The sequence below is a fragment of the Sturnira hondurensis genome, unplaced genomic scaffold (genome assembly GCF_014824575.4).
Source record: "Sturnira hondurensis isolate 20B ecotype Veracruz unplaced genomic scaffold, ASM1482457v3 Scaffold0022136, whole genome shotgun sequence".
NCBI lineage: Eukaryota > Metazoa > Chordata > Mammalia > Chiroptera > Phyllostomidae > Sturnira > Sturnira hondurensis.
In genome coordinates, this window is record NW_028094767.1 from 2,847,250 (window position 1) to 2,864,119 (window position 16,870).

Genomic DNA, 16,870 nt, shown 5'->3' on the forward strand with positions numbered 1-16,870 from the left:
AAGGAAAAAGACCCTTTTCTGTGGTGTGTTCGAGTTTTTCTGGCTTTTCCAACTGCACCATCGGAAATTATTCTTAAAGATTGTGGCTCTTTAACAAAAAAATGTGTCCTCTGTTACACACCTTCCATTTTTTCTAGGCTCAAAAAATGTGTTGTTAATGTGTGGGCTGTTTGGAAAATGTCTGGGTGGAATGTCCAGGTGGCCAAGACTAGTTTCTTTCTATACTCCTTTCTAGCTCTGCTAACTGGTCTCTGTCTAGGGTTTCAAATCTTTTGTTTTTATTATTATTAAAATTGTTTTCCTGAAGCAAACTCATAGATACAGAGAACATGTTGATGGTTGGGGGATGGGTGAAAAGGGGAAGGGGTTGAAACGTACAAATTTTCAGTTACACAAACAGTCATGGGAATGCAAAGTGCAACCTAGGAAACACAGTCAATAATAGTCTAACAACTATGTGCAGTGCCAGGTGGTACTAGACTTAGGGTGATCGCTCTGCAAGTTACATAAATGCCTAATCACTATGTTGTACCCCTAAAACTAATATAATACTGTATGTCCGCTGTAATGCAAAATTTAAAAAAGGAAAAACAAGTGTTTTCTTTAAACTTCCAATTATGTTTCTTTATCTATGTGCTCTGCTTGCTTCAGCCTTGGTTGTTTTAAAAGGACCACACCTCCTTGAGAAGCGGTCTCAAGATGAGAACATTTAGACTTTTCAATGGTTGTTCCAGCTCTGGGTACCTATCACAGTCTGAGTTCTGGGAAGACACTCACTCGGTCTAAAATGAGTTCAATGAATCATGGCCTATCAAATGAAATAAGAAATCTCTTTTTTCTGTTAGCAGTCAGAAGGCATGTTTTTCATCCTTGCAGTCGATTGCTGAATGGAGTGACTGGGGGTGATCTTGCAGACTAGAAAAAGGTAACTTGAACACTATTTCTTAAAGGGCCTGAGGTCTGTGGTTTAGAAACCCATCAGTCAGCTTTGCCTCTGCAAGCTCTGTGTCTGTGTCCTCTCCAGAATATACAACTGAGACTGAAAACCCGTGTGTACTGTTCAAGGCCAATGCATTTAACACAAAAAACCAAAAATAGTCTTTCCTATTGTCGTATATGCAATGCACAAAACAGGAGAGCATTCCACTTTTATATTTTATATTCTTGTTATGTATTTTATATTCTTGTCAACCTGTTACATTTTCCTCTAGGCTAACGGCACTATCTTATTTATTTTCGTTTTCTCTGCTAGAATTTAAGCTCCATGAGGGCAGAACTTCATTTCCCTTATTTGCCACTTTATTACTTAGTAACTGGAAGCAAGCCTGGTACTGGGTCTAGTAAATTTACTTATTCACATAACATGTGTTACTCAGGGCCTCGTATGTATGACACAGTGTTTCAGACGCTGAAGGTATAGTAGTGAATAAAACAGACAAAACCTCTGCCCTTGCAGAATTTACATTCTAGTCGCAGGTCAGGTCATAAACAAAGCAGACAAACACAATGTGTACTGTATTAGAGAATGATAGTGCTAAGGAGGGGAAAACTCCACACACAGCAGAAGAAAAGGTCAGGATGCAGACTCTGGGGCATTTGAAAGTTTGGACAGAGTGCCAGGGAAGATTTTAGTTAAAAAGTGACATTCATTGACTTTCAGAAGTGAAATTGCACCACCCGCAAGCCAAAGCAATAGTGCATTTGGAATCCAGCCTACAGAGGCCTCGCCGCCTGTGCCCTAAAGAGCAGCTCTTATCATGCCAAGGCCTCGTTTCAAAACTTAGGCTTCCTTTCTCTCGCTGTCATAGTCAAAGTCCTCTGTCTGGTTTTTAAAATCCCCACCAGAACATCATTAATTCCTCCATTCTTCCAGAGAGGCCCCCTGGGCAGGCCTGTCTCCTTTCTATTTTCTGCACAGTGTCTCACTGTAATACAATAACGTGATATAATAAGGGAACATCTCCCTTCTGTGTGCTGCTTCTCCTGCCTGCAGCCACAGGCAGCCAGTCACACGTCAGTGGTCCTCAAGCTCTAGCTCTCTGGTCCCATTCAGCCTCACATACCTCATTGTCTTTCCCCTCCAGCTGTTTTAGTGATGAAGCGAGGCAACAAACTCAAAATTTGTGTTTTAACATGACCCATAAATATATAAGCATACTAATGAGTTCAAAATGATCACTGAGCATCACATCGATACATGCTTGCAACCTAATTATGACGTTTTGATGAACACGGACAGTAATTACAGCCAAGAAGTAAAGTGACTTATTTAAAACCTCTGCTTATAACACATGACACCTGAAAATGTAAAACATGAAACCACGCTCAGTAAAGCCTGAGGGGCTGAAATAATTTGACTGTGTCTAAGCAAACCCTTGTGAATGACAACATCCTGGCTGGGTTCGAACCTGTGCGATGGCACTCTCCAGGGTGGCTAGACAGGGTATCTTTCTGACACAGAGCGGCTTTGGTGAGCTGAAACTCAGGGCGCTGTCCCTCATTAATGTAGTTCTGGGAAATGACTTCTGGCTGCCCTGCATTACAGGGCAGCAGTGTTGTGAAGCTGCTGGGCTGCAGTCAGTGAGGGGGCCTGAGTTAAAATGATCAGGCAGAGATTCATCGTTATGAGGGCCGTGGATGACACTGAGCTGGGCTGCGAACGAATAGGCAATCTGCTCCACCTGACTGAGGCCAGGCCGCACCAGGAAAGCGTGCTAATTATAGCCATGAATGAAATAAAAGTTATCTTTTTTTTAAATATAATTTTTATTTAATTCTTGTTCAAGTACAGGTTTCTGTCTTATATTCCCAGCCCTGCCCACCCCCCGTCCAGTGCTCCCCACCTCCCTCCCATTTCCGCCCCCCACCCTTAGTTATTNTCATTAATGTAGTTCTGGGAAATGACTTCTGGCTGCCCTGCATTACAGGGCAGCAGTGTTGTGAAGCTGCTGGGCTGCAGTCAGTGAGGGGGCCTGAGTTACAATGACCAGGCAGAGATTCATCGTTACGAGGGCCGTGGATGACACTGAGCCGGGCTGCGAACGAATAGGCAATCTGGTCCACCTGACTGAGGCCAGGCCGCACCAGGAAAGCGTGCTAATTATAGCCATGAATGAAATAAAAGTTATCTTTAAAGGGCCAGGAAGAGACAATATTGGTAAAATCTATGTGAGTGCTCCTTTTAGAGCCATCTTTTCAAGAGATAATTTTGATGCTGACACCATGGAACCTAATTGGTCTAATAGTTTTGATAATATGAACCTATAGGGATTAAATTTTCCAGGCTTTGTTACAAAAGGTTTATGTAGAAAGTGAGTTATGACAAAGGTTGAAAACATATGTTAAGAAATGTTTGACAATGTTGGTCTGGCTTGAACCATTTTTTTATAAAAAGGTTATAAATTTATTAGGCAAATAATGACTTAATCATTGCAATTTTCTATGACTATATGATAATAACCATTATATTGCCTGAAAATAAAAAAAATAGAAATTCTGAAGTACATTTATTTAAATATTATTGTTGGGAACAAAAGTAAAAAGGAACTAAAATCAGCTTAAAATTATTGTCCCTGCAAACAAAAAGCTATTTTAAGATACTATATTTGATAATAAAAATTCAAGTATGAATTTGGTACCTTTCGACTGATTAAACCCGTATGATCTAAGGGCTTTAAAAGTAGGTTAACCCTGGAAGGTTTCCTGAGAGCGACCGCGCTACATGAGAAGTCTCTGCGAGGCTTTGTCACACGGATGCACAACGGCGCCCATCCCTTCTCATGCAGGGAGAGCTTCAGGGCGCTCACAGGATAAAAACTTGTAACCAAATGAAGCCAGGTCAGGCTGTGAGGGTGGTGGCCATGGAGTGGGGAATTGCTACTGATTTCCTCTACTCCATTTGGCCTACAGAAATAAAGTAGTAAGGTGGCTAAAACAGCAGAAAACCAAACCTTCCTGAGTAGTTACAGGGCTACTCTACTCTACTCAGCGGTAGACTTTATGATGTGGTACAACATCAGGGAAAAATAAGCTGAGCAGACAGATGTCTCCAGAGTGTAATAACCATAAACTCTGAAATGACGACACAAGGAAGTACCTGCCCAGGGGACAGGGAAGATGCGAGCTTCTCTCAGGACCAGACTACGGTAGCACCTGTTGCTCCTGCTGACCCCAGTTGAAAGAAAGCTTGAAGCCAGCATCACACTGTGTGGAGTCACTGAACTATTTTATGGACCAGCAAAGTTGGCAAGCCGTAGACAGACACTAGACAGCATGTACTTTCTGTTTCCAAAAATATATTTGCAGTCAGCTTAAAACACTGTCCACACACTTTCAGGGTCTGGCAGGTAACTCACTTGCACTAAATGAACCTGAACATCCCTGTCAGCTTGCAATCCGGTTGTTTCTGGGCACTCTGATGTTTTGCTTCTGTTTAGAGAGCAGCAGTAGGAAGGCTGTGCTACCAGGGGGTCAGAAATGGCTCCTGATTCCTGGGTCCTTCAATGCATGAGACTAGTAGGGACCCAGAAATATCACCTGCACAATCCAAACCACCCCCAACCCCCAAACATTTCCCATTTGTTGCCATAAGGCATTCTAGGCTGCCTTTCGCCACTAATTATTGCCACCTGTGGCAAAGGAAGGGAAAGGAGATTTACAGAAGGGATGGCCAAACTTTTCTCTACAGGACTAGACAATAATATATTATTAGATTTCTGAGCCACATGGCTTCTCTTGCAGCTACTTACCCTTGCAGTTGTGGTGCCCAAAGAGCCACAGACAATAGGCACATGAACGGGTGCGGCTGTAGTCTAATAGAATTTTATCTACAACCACAGGCAGTGAGCCATATTTGGCACACAGGCTGTAGATAGCCAACCCCTGATTTCGAGTTGAGGGGCAGTGATGTGATTTCTACTCTCAGCTGTCAGGTGACTGTAACTCTCCTGCTCTCCACTCATCCCCAAGAAAGGCTTTCAGGGGTCTCCATCTACTCAAGTCCTTGGGGTGAAAGCCCATGTGAGTGCACTATTACTCCAGAATGTTTCAGACTTACAGGTTTTCATTCAAAATAAATTTAAAGCATGGGAAAAAATTCATCTATAAAGCTAAATGCTTCTTGTCTCTTTAAATATAAAAATAACCACAGGACAAATAGATGTAGGCAAAGTGATGTCACACATTCAAAAGTTCTTTAGGCAGGACTAAATTTAATACTACTTTGCAACTGACAGAACTGAGAGAAAAACAGTTTCTTTTCTATATTATTCCCATGTTGTCATTTGATTGACATAAAGGAAGCACCAATCGATCAGAAGAGTATTTGATCTTTGTCTTTTCTATTTAATGTTGCTTGGTGCAAAATACTGAGTGAAGAGAAATAGTAAATTAACCAGGAACCGTACTATCCGCAATCGGAGTCAGGCAACTTTTCCACTGCTGAAAAATTTTAAGAGCTTGAAAAGTTTTCCAGATCATCTCTCTTTGCCATGAAGCTTTGAGAAGCAGAAAGTAATTTAATGTTCTCAAGTTTCGAAATTATTTTCTATAATAATTTAGTCTTTCAAAGGGTTTCTACAAAACCCTCACCCCCCAATAAAAGAGTGAATGCAATAATGTGCCTATATACATAAATATTTTTAAAAGGCATCTGAGAATAACTCCTTAACACTAAATGCTTGGAAAAAATCCATAGCATCTCTAAAAAGTACTCTAAACTCTGGGGGTTTTATATTTTTCTTTCTATGGAGCATTTTTTAGACAGATTTCCTTTTAACTAATGAAAAAATTTATAATACTATTGCTATAACTATGATAACCAAGAATCTAAAGCCAACATACTATTAACTGAAGGCCACATGCTTTGAAAGTGGGACAACTCTTTCTACTCATTTGAGGCAGCAGTGAATGAATGAATGGATATTGTTTTCTTCTGTTTGCTGGTGTGTTTTCTATTTAGTTTGATTTAGTGAGTCAGGGAAGTTTTGGTGGAACCTGTTGGATTAAGCATTAGATGTAGAAGGCCTAGATTTTAGTTTAGTTTCATTCACTACTTCCTACCTTGAAACCTGTAATAGTTAATTTTATGTGTCCCCTTGACCAGCTGTAAACATTATACTGTGAGGTTGTTTCCAGATGAGATTAGCTTTTGAATCGGCTCTCTCAGTGAGGTAGATTGCCTTTGCCATGAATGAGCATTAATCCAATCTCTTCCCTTAATTGAACAAGAAGTAGAGAAAGGAGGAATTTACCCCCTTTTTCCTGCCTCACTGCTTGAACTGGGACAGCTCCTCTCATCTTCTCCTGTCTCTTGTCTGAGATTTATCCCATCTGATACCCTGGTTCTCAGGTCTAAGGCCTGGAATCACAATTACATCAACAGCTTGCAGGTGGCAGGTTGTGGGCCCTTTCATTCTCCATAATCACATGAGCTGATTCCTTTGAATAAATACCCTATGTACGCATCTCCTGTTGGTTCTGTTCCTCTGGAAAACCCTGGCTAATAAAGAGCTCTTGGTCATATCTCCTACCTCCTCTGAGCTTTGGTTTCCTCATTTGTAAAGTGAGAAACTTAATATGTGCCTTAGGTAGGTAAGTTTTGATTATGTATGTGGTGAAATAAAAGCCTTATGTTAATAGTCAGTACTCTTTTTTTTAAAACATATATTTTTTAATATTTTTTATTTATTTATCTTTAGAGGGGAAGGGAAGGAGAGAGGGAGAGAAACATCAATGTATGGTTGCCTCTCGTGAGTCCCCTGCTGGGAACTGGCCTGCAACCCAGGCATGTGCCCTGACTGGGAATCGAACTGCGATCGTGTGGTTTGCAGGACCGCGCTCAATCCACTGAGCCACACCAGCCAGGAATAGTCAGTACTCTTGGTGAGAAGATTATAAAGCCCTTGAGGGCAGGCCTTTTTCTCACTTCTTCGACTTTAAGAAAAATTCATTGAACAGCTTCTAGGCACCAATATTACCCACCAGAGCTTTATACAAAGAAACAGCTCAATAATTATGAACTTGTATTATTTAAGCACTATGTTCAATATTTGTCTATTCACTAGTACATGGAAAATGCTTGTTCTTTGAAGACATTGTCTGTTTCTACATTAGATTTCTGAAAGGCCCCTTTCTGAGGTGGCAGCTTGCATTTGGGTTGGCGGTAGTTGGCAGAGGGAGAGGTAGTGATGTACCCTATTATGGTTAGAAAACTTCTTTATCAGTAGCTAGGAAGGCGGTGTGACCTGTGACACCATGCAAAAGGCATATCAAAGAATTTGGCCTGTTTCTGCTGATGAATGTCTGTGACAAAACTCATTAGGTCATATTTCAAACCTCCTCTAAAGTCTAATTCTCCTCAACTGGGTAATTAGATTTGGTATTATTGAAACTCCACCTAGAAAATCCCACTGCAATTTCTATTTTCAGATCATTGTATTGATATTGTATACATGTGCACACATAATACGCACACACAGGGTAATCAAATTACTGAACAGTCACATTAAGGTTTAGATACTTAATCCATGGAAGCTAGTAGTAATTTTGATCTGTAATCATAGTGGGGTACAGTGGAGAATGAAATATAGGGGGCAAATAAACATAAGCATGCTTGAGTTTGGGGAGAATTTTTTTGAAACTAATTTTTTTATTTTTCAATTACAATTGACATACAGTAGTAGTCTCAGGTGTACATTTATATACCTTGTGAAGTGATTGCCCCAGTAAGTGTAGCACCCATCTGACACGACGCATAGTTATTACAACATTACTAGCTATATTCCCTATGCTGTACTTTACTTCCCCATAATTATTCCGTAACTATCTATTTGTACTTGTTAGTCCTTCCACCTTTCTCACCCAGCCCCCCAGCCCCCTCCCACCGGGCAACCATCAGTCCGTTCTCTGTATCTATCAGTCTTTTTCTACTTTGTTTGCTCATTTATTTTGTTCTTTGGATTCTGCATGTAAGTGTATTCATCTGACATTTGTCTTCCTCTGACTGAATTATTTAACTCAGCACAATACCTTCTAGGTCCATCCATGTTGTCACAATGGCAACATTTCATTCTCTTTTTTTAATGGCCGAGTAACATTTTTTGTCTATATACACCACCTCTTCTTTATCCCTTTGTCTATTGATGGACACTTAGGTTCCTTTCATTTCTTTACTATTATAAATAATGCTGCAATGAACATAGGGAAGATCGTTGAACTGGGGAAAATATTTCCTGGCAGCATCTACTCCGGAGGCAGTCTTCCACCCAGACCTTTAGAACTCCTGCCAAGCAGTTCAGCAGTGACTTCATTAGACATCAGATAATTAGAGGCTGACATCCTACTGGGTCCTCTCACACACCTGCATTTCTAGAATCCTCTACATGTTTTTAGATAGCATTAAGAGTAGTAGAAATAAGAACAGATAATAAAGAAAGAGCAACATTAGTTGACTAATTCTGTGCCCATGGTACTGAACTCAATATAGGAACTTCCTCTGACCTTTAATCTGAGGTCTGACAATCTGCCAAGCAGGAAATGGATCAGCATATAAGGACAACTAGAAGTAACCAGATAGTCCAGTAACCTCTAGGAGATAACAAGAGACAGAGTAGGGTGATACAGAGGTGAAAGAAGCCAGAAGAGAAAATTTATGACCCAAACCGGGATGTGATGAGAGTCAACATACCACCCAACACAACTGGCAAACTATCTACCAAAGTGAGGAGAGACCACTAATGAGTGAGCTAAATTATTAGGTTGAACTATATGAAATTGTCTTTATTGTATTTCAGAAACAACTAAATTTAGGCAATTTTATGTCATTCAGTCATACATGTCACACCTGTGTACTTAGCCAAATGTATATGTGTGCATTTATTTACACTCAAGTTCATATATATCTTTTTACCACATTAAAAAATTCCCTTAAGAATAATATCTAAAGGAGATGAAGGAAATAATGGCTTTCCAAGCTGACAACAACATTTACAAAGATTTGCTTTTCCTAGAGGCTTTTCAGTTCAGTTACTTTGGAATTTGGTTATCTTTTCAGATAAGAAAATCTTGTAATCTTTTAGGCACAAGTAGCTTCTTAAGTATTTAGGAATACCTGAATTTGCCATTTTAAAAATAAAAATGTACTTTAAAAAATGAATACACTGAAACTGAAGAGCAACCAAAAGGTTCTTTCTTACAGAAGCCAAACTATAGTTAGGAATTGCAAGCTGGCTATTTTCAGCTTCCTCCTCAGCTCATTAGTTTCAGGTATAAACTTATCACATACTGATTGGATGACTAGCCAAAAAAGAAACTTAGTAAGAGACCACATTGTTTATTCTCATCCCTGAAGTCAGCTATCCTTGAAGGTGAATAAACAACAGGTGTTCAAGTGTACAACACAAGTTGACCTTGGTCCTTCAACTTGGTTTCAATCAAGATATTGTCCTTGCACACCTGTTTGTGAATATTGCACACACACACACACATGCATGTGTATACACACACATATATATATATATATAAATTATGGAAATAGATTTCTTTATATATCTTAGTTAATCTGATAGGTAAATCTTAGTGAATTTTAGAAAAATATGATTATAAGAATAAGTAATCATATTTTAGAGTAAGTATTATAAAAACAAGCATGAAATAATACAGAAACCTATGTTAGAAAGTTGAAGTGACTAGTACTGAATGTTACATCTTTGCTGCTCCACCCCCCAAAATAATCAATGTGAACACTTTGGGGCTAGAGCCTGAGTTTCCCTTTCCTTATCTCAGTGTTCCCCTTTCTTCTCAGCTACGTATTTACTTCTTTTAAAGGCCAACCTCCTCTTAGATACTCTCTTCACCAGCTTATGACATAATGATCTTTCTCTTCTCTGCACTTTCACTGCTTTGAGTTTGTACTCAAATGTTAATACTAAAATGCCCTGTGTGGCTCTCTACTTTAGAATTTCCTAAAGTGTTTTCCACAGAACACCAGCAACCCGAGAGATTTTCGTAGATCTGACTCAACAAATCGGTTCCTCTGTCAAATCCACCTTGGGGAGGCTGGAATGACAGTAACTGGGTTCATCGCAGGTCTTCTGAGGCTCTAACGTCTGTGATGGTGAAGTTCTGGAGAAGATTGTAGCACCACTTGTTTCCAAAACTTAAATCAAGGAACGCTGTTCTTATCCACCCACATTTTTATATTGTAAATGGCACTTGGGTTTTTTAGAACCTGGCATAGTAAACATTACATTCTTGAAAGCTGGGGACATGTTCTTTATTCCTACTGAGACCTTTGTAGAACCTAGTGTAGTTCTGAAAACATCAATGTCCCCAATAAATATTTGTTGATTGCTTCACATGGTTGAATAAAATAAGAAGGAATGAAAAATACAGTGAAAAGTAAATACTATGTGTGCCAAAGGCTCTCACCATGCATTTTCTCATTTACTCATTTATCTTTAAGTAGAAGAATATCTTTTGTTTTAGATGCACATCTTAAAGTCATGCAATGCCATTATATTTTACTATGCTGATCATAAGTCATTATGGAGGAAGGGTACGGGAACTAGTGGTCAAATCCCAGAGAGGAGCTTGAAAAATTTGTTGACTAAAATTTTTGCAGGGCAAGAAATGTGTTTCTATCCTAAAGAAAATACTGAAAAAGGGAAAATAAAATACCCTAACATTAATACGACTAAGTTTATGGCAGTTCATTTCTGCTGTGTGAATGTAGCCTAACAAAAAATTTCTGGCCTTGTCACTGCTGAAATTTTACTCCATTCAGTGTATTGTACAGTAGAAGAAAATATTCTGTTATATATGTATCCCTGTACTCTATGCGCTGTAAGGGTATAGCTTCCTCTGACTGCTTACAAGACATAAAACACCAGTTTTTGGTCCTTAATTTCTCTAACTCCCTTCAAAAACAAGTCTTCAATGCATAACGGAGAGGGTTTTATTGAAATCAGCTGTTGGTGGACCCTGCCAAACACCTGTGCCAGGTACTGCATTGCAGGAGAAATGCTGGACCCCCAGACAGAGTCTATGGAGTAAATTTTTCTCCAAGCATTTCCTTTGCAACGTTCCCTAGCTCCAAGTGCCTCTCACCTGGATCTGCACAAGATCCAGTCATGGGTTTCATACTAAACACCATTGAGTTTCTGTTTTCCTAATGACTGTTCAGCTTCAATATTAATATTTTAGTGTCATCACAAATATTAATATTTGTCATCACAAATATTAATTTGTGATGACACTAAATATTGCTTTCCCTTTTAAAATGGAAAGATAAAGTAAAACTTTTGATTCTAAGTTAATTAGAAATATTTGACTTCTATTCATAAATGTGCTTAAACTAATGAAGAAGAAAAGTAATATGTTTATGTAATAACAAGAAATTCCCACTGGGTTTGGGATGACATCTCAAAGTGGCAAAAATGTATTCTCTCTTCTGTAGTTGGTTTTGGGACTTTGCGAATTAGGTTACATTCACAACCAGGCTCTGATGGTTGATGATAAAATGTTGGGTCAATGGCTTCTATGAAATAAAAAACAGAAGAGAATTGATTCTTGTTATTTGTGGTAGTTATATATTTTGCAAAGTTGCAGGGAACACTGAATCGAGAACACTAAACCATTGGTCTTAGGGAAAATGTGGGGCTGGGCTCCTGCGAGTCTCTGGCCATGATAATGTTTTCAACCCTTGAATACATAACCTGGTTTCATGTGTGTTTCTGTTTAGAGACATCTCATTTAACATGTATTGTTGATTCACTAACACTGACTTCATGGCCAGTAGCAGCGTTACTGATGTGATACCGATAGAAGCTTGTCTAACACATCTGTTTCCTTAACGATTCACAGTGCCACTTTCTCGTGTCTGGAAACATGAGTCAACACTTCAGCACTATTCTTCGGGAGCATTTTAAATAGTGAGATCATAAACAAAAAGCACAAAAATGTGAAAAAGTAGCAGTAAATAGACCATGAAAAGGACACTGGTTTACAGCATGGGAATGAAAACGAGAAAGCAGAGCATAACCTTGTCCAACCTTAACTGGAAACACGTACATCAGAAGACAAACTTTCTTGTTGCTTTGCCAATGACCACAAAGTGCCACAAATATTGATTTTCATCTCAAAAATAAATTTTAGTGACTTTGCAAGTTTGTAAGTGTAAAATTTATGAATAATGAGGATTGACCACATATAAACTGCATATAAATTTCTAAATACATAAATACTTATATATAACTTCCTCTATGTAACAAGAATAGTTACATAAATTAGGTTACATTACTATGATCAATTTATGTAAAATATGAGCTCAAAATATTTTCTTATATATATGGTATATATGCAGTCAATAAAATATTTATAGTTCACATAAAATAAAATTTTTCTGTACCCTAATATGCATTTTCACTCTGGACGAAGGTCTTAGAATCAACAAATACATAGGAATTGCAATATGGAAAACAATGGCAAAACAAACACTGTAAGAAACTTGAGTAATGAGGCTTGCTCCTACTATTGATTAGCACGAATCATTTAGCCACGTCCCTACAATAATTCACATATAATGTTGTAAGGGCCACAGAGAGAAGTAAAATGAGCAACTCAGACAATGCCATCATTCTTAATGTTTCACAGCTGACACTTAACCATCATTTATCAGGGGACAATTATAATTACTTACTTGATTAGTTGAATAACTACAAAGCTGCCAAGGCACTCACTCTGTGACTTGAGAACTAATGTAAAAGTGGCCAAGACAACATCATTTTAAGCTATCTCCATAGATATGCATTCTTTTTAATTTTCCCGAACAATGAATAATCGTGGGAACTTAAATGAGGCACTAAAACTCATCATGACCTACTTGACAAGGAATATAACCCCCCCCTCTTAAAAATAAGAGCTATGAATAGTAGGTATAGCAATCTAAAGGAAGGTTTCAAAGTCAGTGTTTAACATAAAGGTTTCTGACTTTCATTGAAGTAATACATATGTGCTAAATACTGCTTTTAGATTTTAGGTATTTTCATGCTATTAGAAATACAGGTGTCAGCTGCTTCTCTATTGCATTTAATAGGAAAGAAGAGTCATGCATTAAACATAATAATTTGAATTTCACAAAGACTAAAGTTTGCTCCATGAAACACTGGAGTTAAAAAATATATTAGTGACATTATATTTTCACTCCAGCTTTATATAGATCATTCACAAATACGAACGCCATGCATACAGCCCCAGGTATTGCACTGTGGTCAAGCAAAGAGGGTCCTCCCCCACCCCACCTCCATGCTAACTTTCAGCTTTTCAAGTAGCAAAGTTAAGGGGCCCTTCTAAAATATTTCACTTTAGATCTTCAATTTAAACCAGTATCACTGCCTCCAGAGGCAACTGACTCCAAAATGTCTAAAATTATCTCCTTACTTAAACTCAACCAGCTACAGAATGTTTTTTCTTTTGTAAATATGTCAGTTAACCATTTTTTGAATAATATGTATGATGTTTGAGCTTATAAACATTAGAATTTGGTTGAAACTTAGTTTTTTCCTCAGAAAAGTGTGAGATAGAAATCTCTCCACTTTAGAAGAAAAAAAGAATTAATAATATCTTTAGAATGAATTGAAATCCTCAGGTAACAAAATTCATAAATGCAAAGTAACTATTGATTGTAGTTGGGAATTACATAGTAACCAGCTTAAAGTCTTTTTTACAATTTAATTATATATTTCATAGATCTGAAAGGATGTCAAATATGTGACAAAGAATCCACAGTTAAAAAAAACCCTTCAAGCATATATCAAACATGAGGGTCATTGGGTAGATGCATATAATAATTAATTAGAAAAAGAATAAAACAGTGAACAACACAAGAGATATTTCAGGAATGAATGATAGTCTTAAGAAACTATACAAAACTCTTAGGAAGGCTTCCATTTTCAGACATAACTGGTTCCAGACTAGCCTGCCCGTTTGAAACAACTATAAAACTGTAAAAACCATGTGAAGCTACTGTTTTCAGTTGCTTGAGAACAGGAACACAGATCTGTAGTCCACTAGAAAAAGAAAACCTGCCACCCAGGGCTGTCCACATACGGCCAGACCTGGTCTCTCAGTTCTCCTCTGTCAACCACCTTTCTCCATATGTACAGTTCTCCAGGGTGGGGGGCAGCTCCCCATTTTCATGCTTATTTGGCATCTTTGCTCAAGTTTATGTCTAAAATACTTTCTCCCTGTACCTCAGCCCATCCAAAATTCCACCAACCCCACCTTCTCCAGGCCACTCCACTCCACTTGTCCTTGATATCACCTACTGAGCCTTGCACAGTTTGGCACCTGATCATACACTGTTGTAGGTTATCTAACTTTTCATTTATATCAGTCTTGGCCACAAGTTGGGAAGGTCAGCATCAAATTTTACACATTTTTCCAGTTTATTAAACTGCATCAGCTTTAAAGTGAATTAATTAGATTATTAATGTAGTTAATTAATAAGGATAGTCACTTTTTGTTTTAAATGATGGTAATACATGTAGAAATAACTTATCTGAGGGCATTGAACTAGAATATTGAGAGAAACATTTAAATAGTTATTAAAAGGTAGGAAAATAAAGGGAATAGGGAAGTCTGACAAATATTTTTACAAATTGACATCACAGGTATTTTAAAGATTGTCTTAATGGCCTACCATTACATTTAAAAAAATTTTTTAAATATATTTTATTGATTATACCATTACAGTTGTTGTTCTATTCCCCCCTTCATTCTCCTCCACCCTGCACACCCCTTCCCCCACAATTCCCCCCTTTAGTTTATGACCATGTGTCTCAAGTTCATTAGATTCTATATTTCCCCTACTATTCTTGCCCTCCCCCCTATCTATTTTCTACCTACTGTCTATGCTACTTATTTTCTGTATCTTTCCCCTCTTCTCCTCCTCCCACTCCCCTGTTGCTAACCCTCCATGTGATCTTCATTTCTACAGTTCCCCTCCTGATCTAGTTGTCCTCTTAGTTTGCTTTTGTTTTAGGTGTGGTTGTTAATAACTGTGAGTTTGCTGTCCTTTCACTGTTCATATTTTTCATCTTCTTTTTCTTATATAAGTCCCTCTAACCCTTCATATAATAAGGGCTTGGTGAGGATGAACTCCTTGAATTTGATCTTATCTGAGAAGCACTTTATCTGCCCTTCCATTCTAAATGAAAGCTTTGCTGGATAAAGCAATCTTGGTTGTAGGTCTTTGGATTTCATGACTTGGAAGAACTACCATTAAAATTTGATCATTTGTGCTAGTGATCACATAATCCCATGTCTGTAGGTTCACTTGGGCGCCTACTCTACCCCTCCCTCCAATTCTCAGTCTCATGTTGGTAATTCTCACTATGTGACGGGCTCAGGTGTCATAACGCCTATGGAAGGACAGTGTTGCCATGCTGATTTCATTGCAATCCCAGTCTATCTCAGATAAAAACTCAGCATGCACCAAATATTGTGCATCAAAGTGTTCCTTTTCATGTTGGCCCACGGCTGGGCAGGTTTTCAAAAATCCTTAGCAGTACAAAGTCACTTCATCTTATATGTGTTTTACACTGTTAGATGAAAAGAGCTATTGCTCTAAGTTTAGTTAAAAATTCAACGCACTCAATATACCTCCCATACTGTTTGTGCTTGGGTTGTAATTTCTGTAATTGGATATATTTGAATTGTATTGGGAATTTTCTAGATCTTCAGATTTATAAATAAGCTTTTATTCATTGTAATTTCAGTCTGAGTTTCTCTGAAGCAATTAAAAAAATGACAAGACAGTCATATATTATAAGCTCTGCAATGAGAAAATGTGATTTATTCATTCCCCTCCATTTGGGACGAAGGATTTTTGTTTTCTTAACATTTCTGAATCTCAGGGATGCCCAGCATGTTATATAACCAAACTAATACTGTTTGCTACCTTTAAGATTCACATATGCTGTACTAAACTATGTCACTAAAATATTTTTATAGCATTTTAATTGGTAACACCATTCTAGAACAAGGGAATGTGTTGAGTATCTTTGTAGATAATCCATATATATATATATATATATATATATATATATATATATATATATATATGCTGTTTCCTAAAAATATGGAAATCTGAATTTTAATTAGGAGCTTTGTTCCTTAGAGAGTTCCTTGGAGTTCCTTAACTCCAGCAACTCAGAAGCATCTTCCTTTTCTTGCCCAAATAAGAAAGCTTGTGTTAATTTGATGCATATAAATGAAATAGCAAATATGAAACAACAAAAATGAGAGCCAAAAAGCCCTGGGCAAGATTCCCAGTCAGAGCATCTAGAATGCTAGCTCCGATTTGCAGGATCATTATTGTCCAGTCCTAGCCTGAAAGCTAAATGCATTTTACTCTACTTATTGATGCAGGCTCTGCCTCGTAACAGCACCAGAGATCACTAAACTCATTTTCTCCTGCAAAAAATCTGATTTAAAGTTCACATTTTCAAAACAGAAAGCCAAAAATACTGGCTGGTTGGTAACATCCTAAGTATGAAAATGTAACGAAGAAGAATGGAGGAGAAAAGAAAAGAATAAACACCTGCTGAGGCCTCCTTTTCACTTTTAACGCAGTGAACAGGGAGTACATGTTCAGATTTCCATGAAGTCTTATACTTACTGTTGTTATTAGTAAAATGGGTCCTGGTTGTGATATAAGAACATTAACGTCCCTGTATAATGTGGTACTAATAGATGGTGCCCACATGTTTTCCTGTTTGCAGATAATATACAGCACTTTGGAAATGGAAGAAATTATGTTCCTATAGTGCCATTTAGGGTAATCCTCCTGTGAATGTCAAGGAATTATTAC

The 16,870-nt window shown here is 38.0% G+C and overlaps 1 protein-coding gene across 3 annotated transcripts in view; it reads right to left on the reverse strand.

Moving 5' to 3' along the window:
* Positions 1 to 16,870, reverse strand: part of KCNQ5 (potassium voltage-gated channel subfamily Q member 5) — a 504,767-nt gene that overhangs the window by 183,229 nt on the left and 304,668 nt on the right. The window lies entirely within an intron of this gene.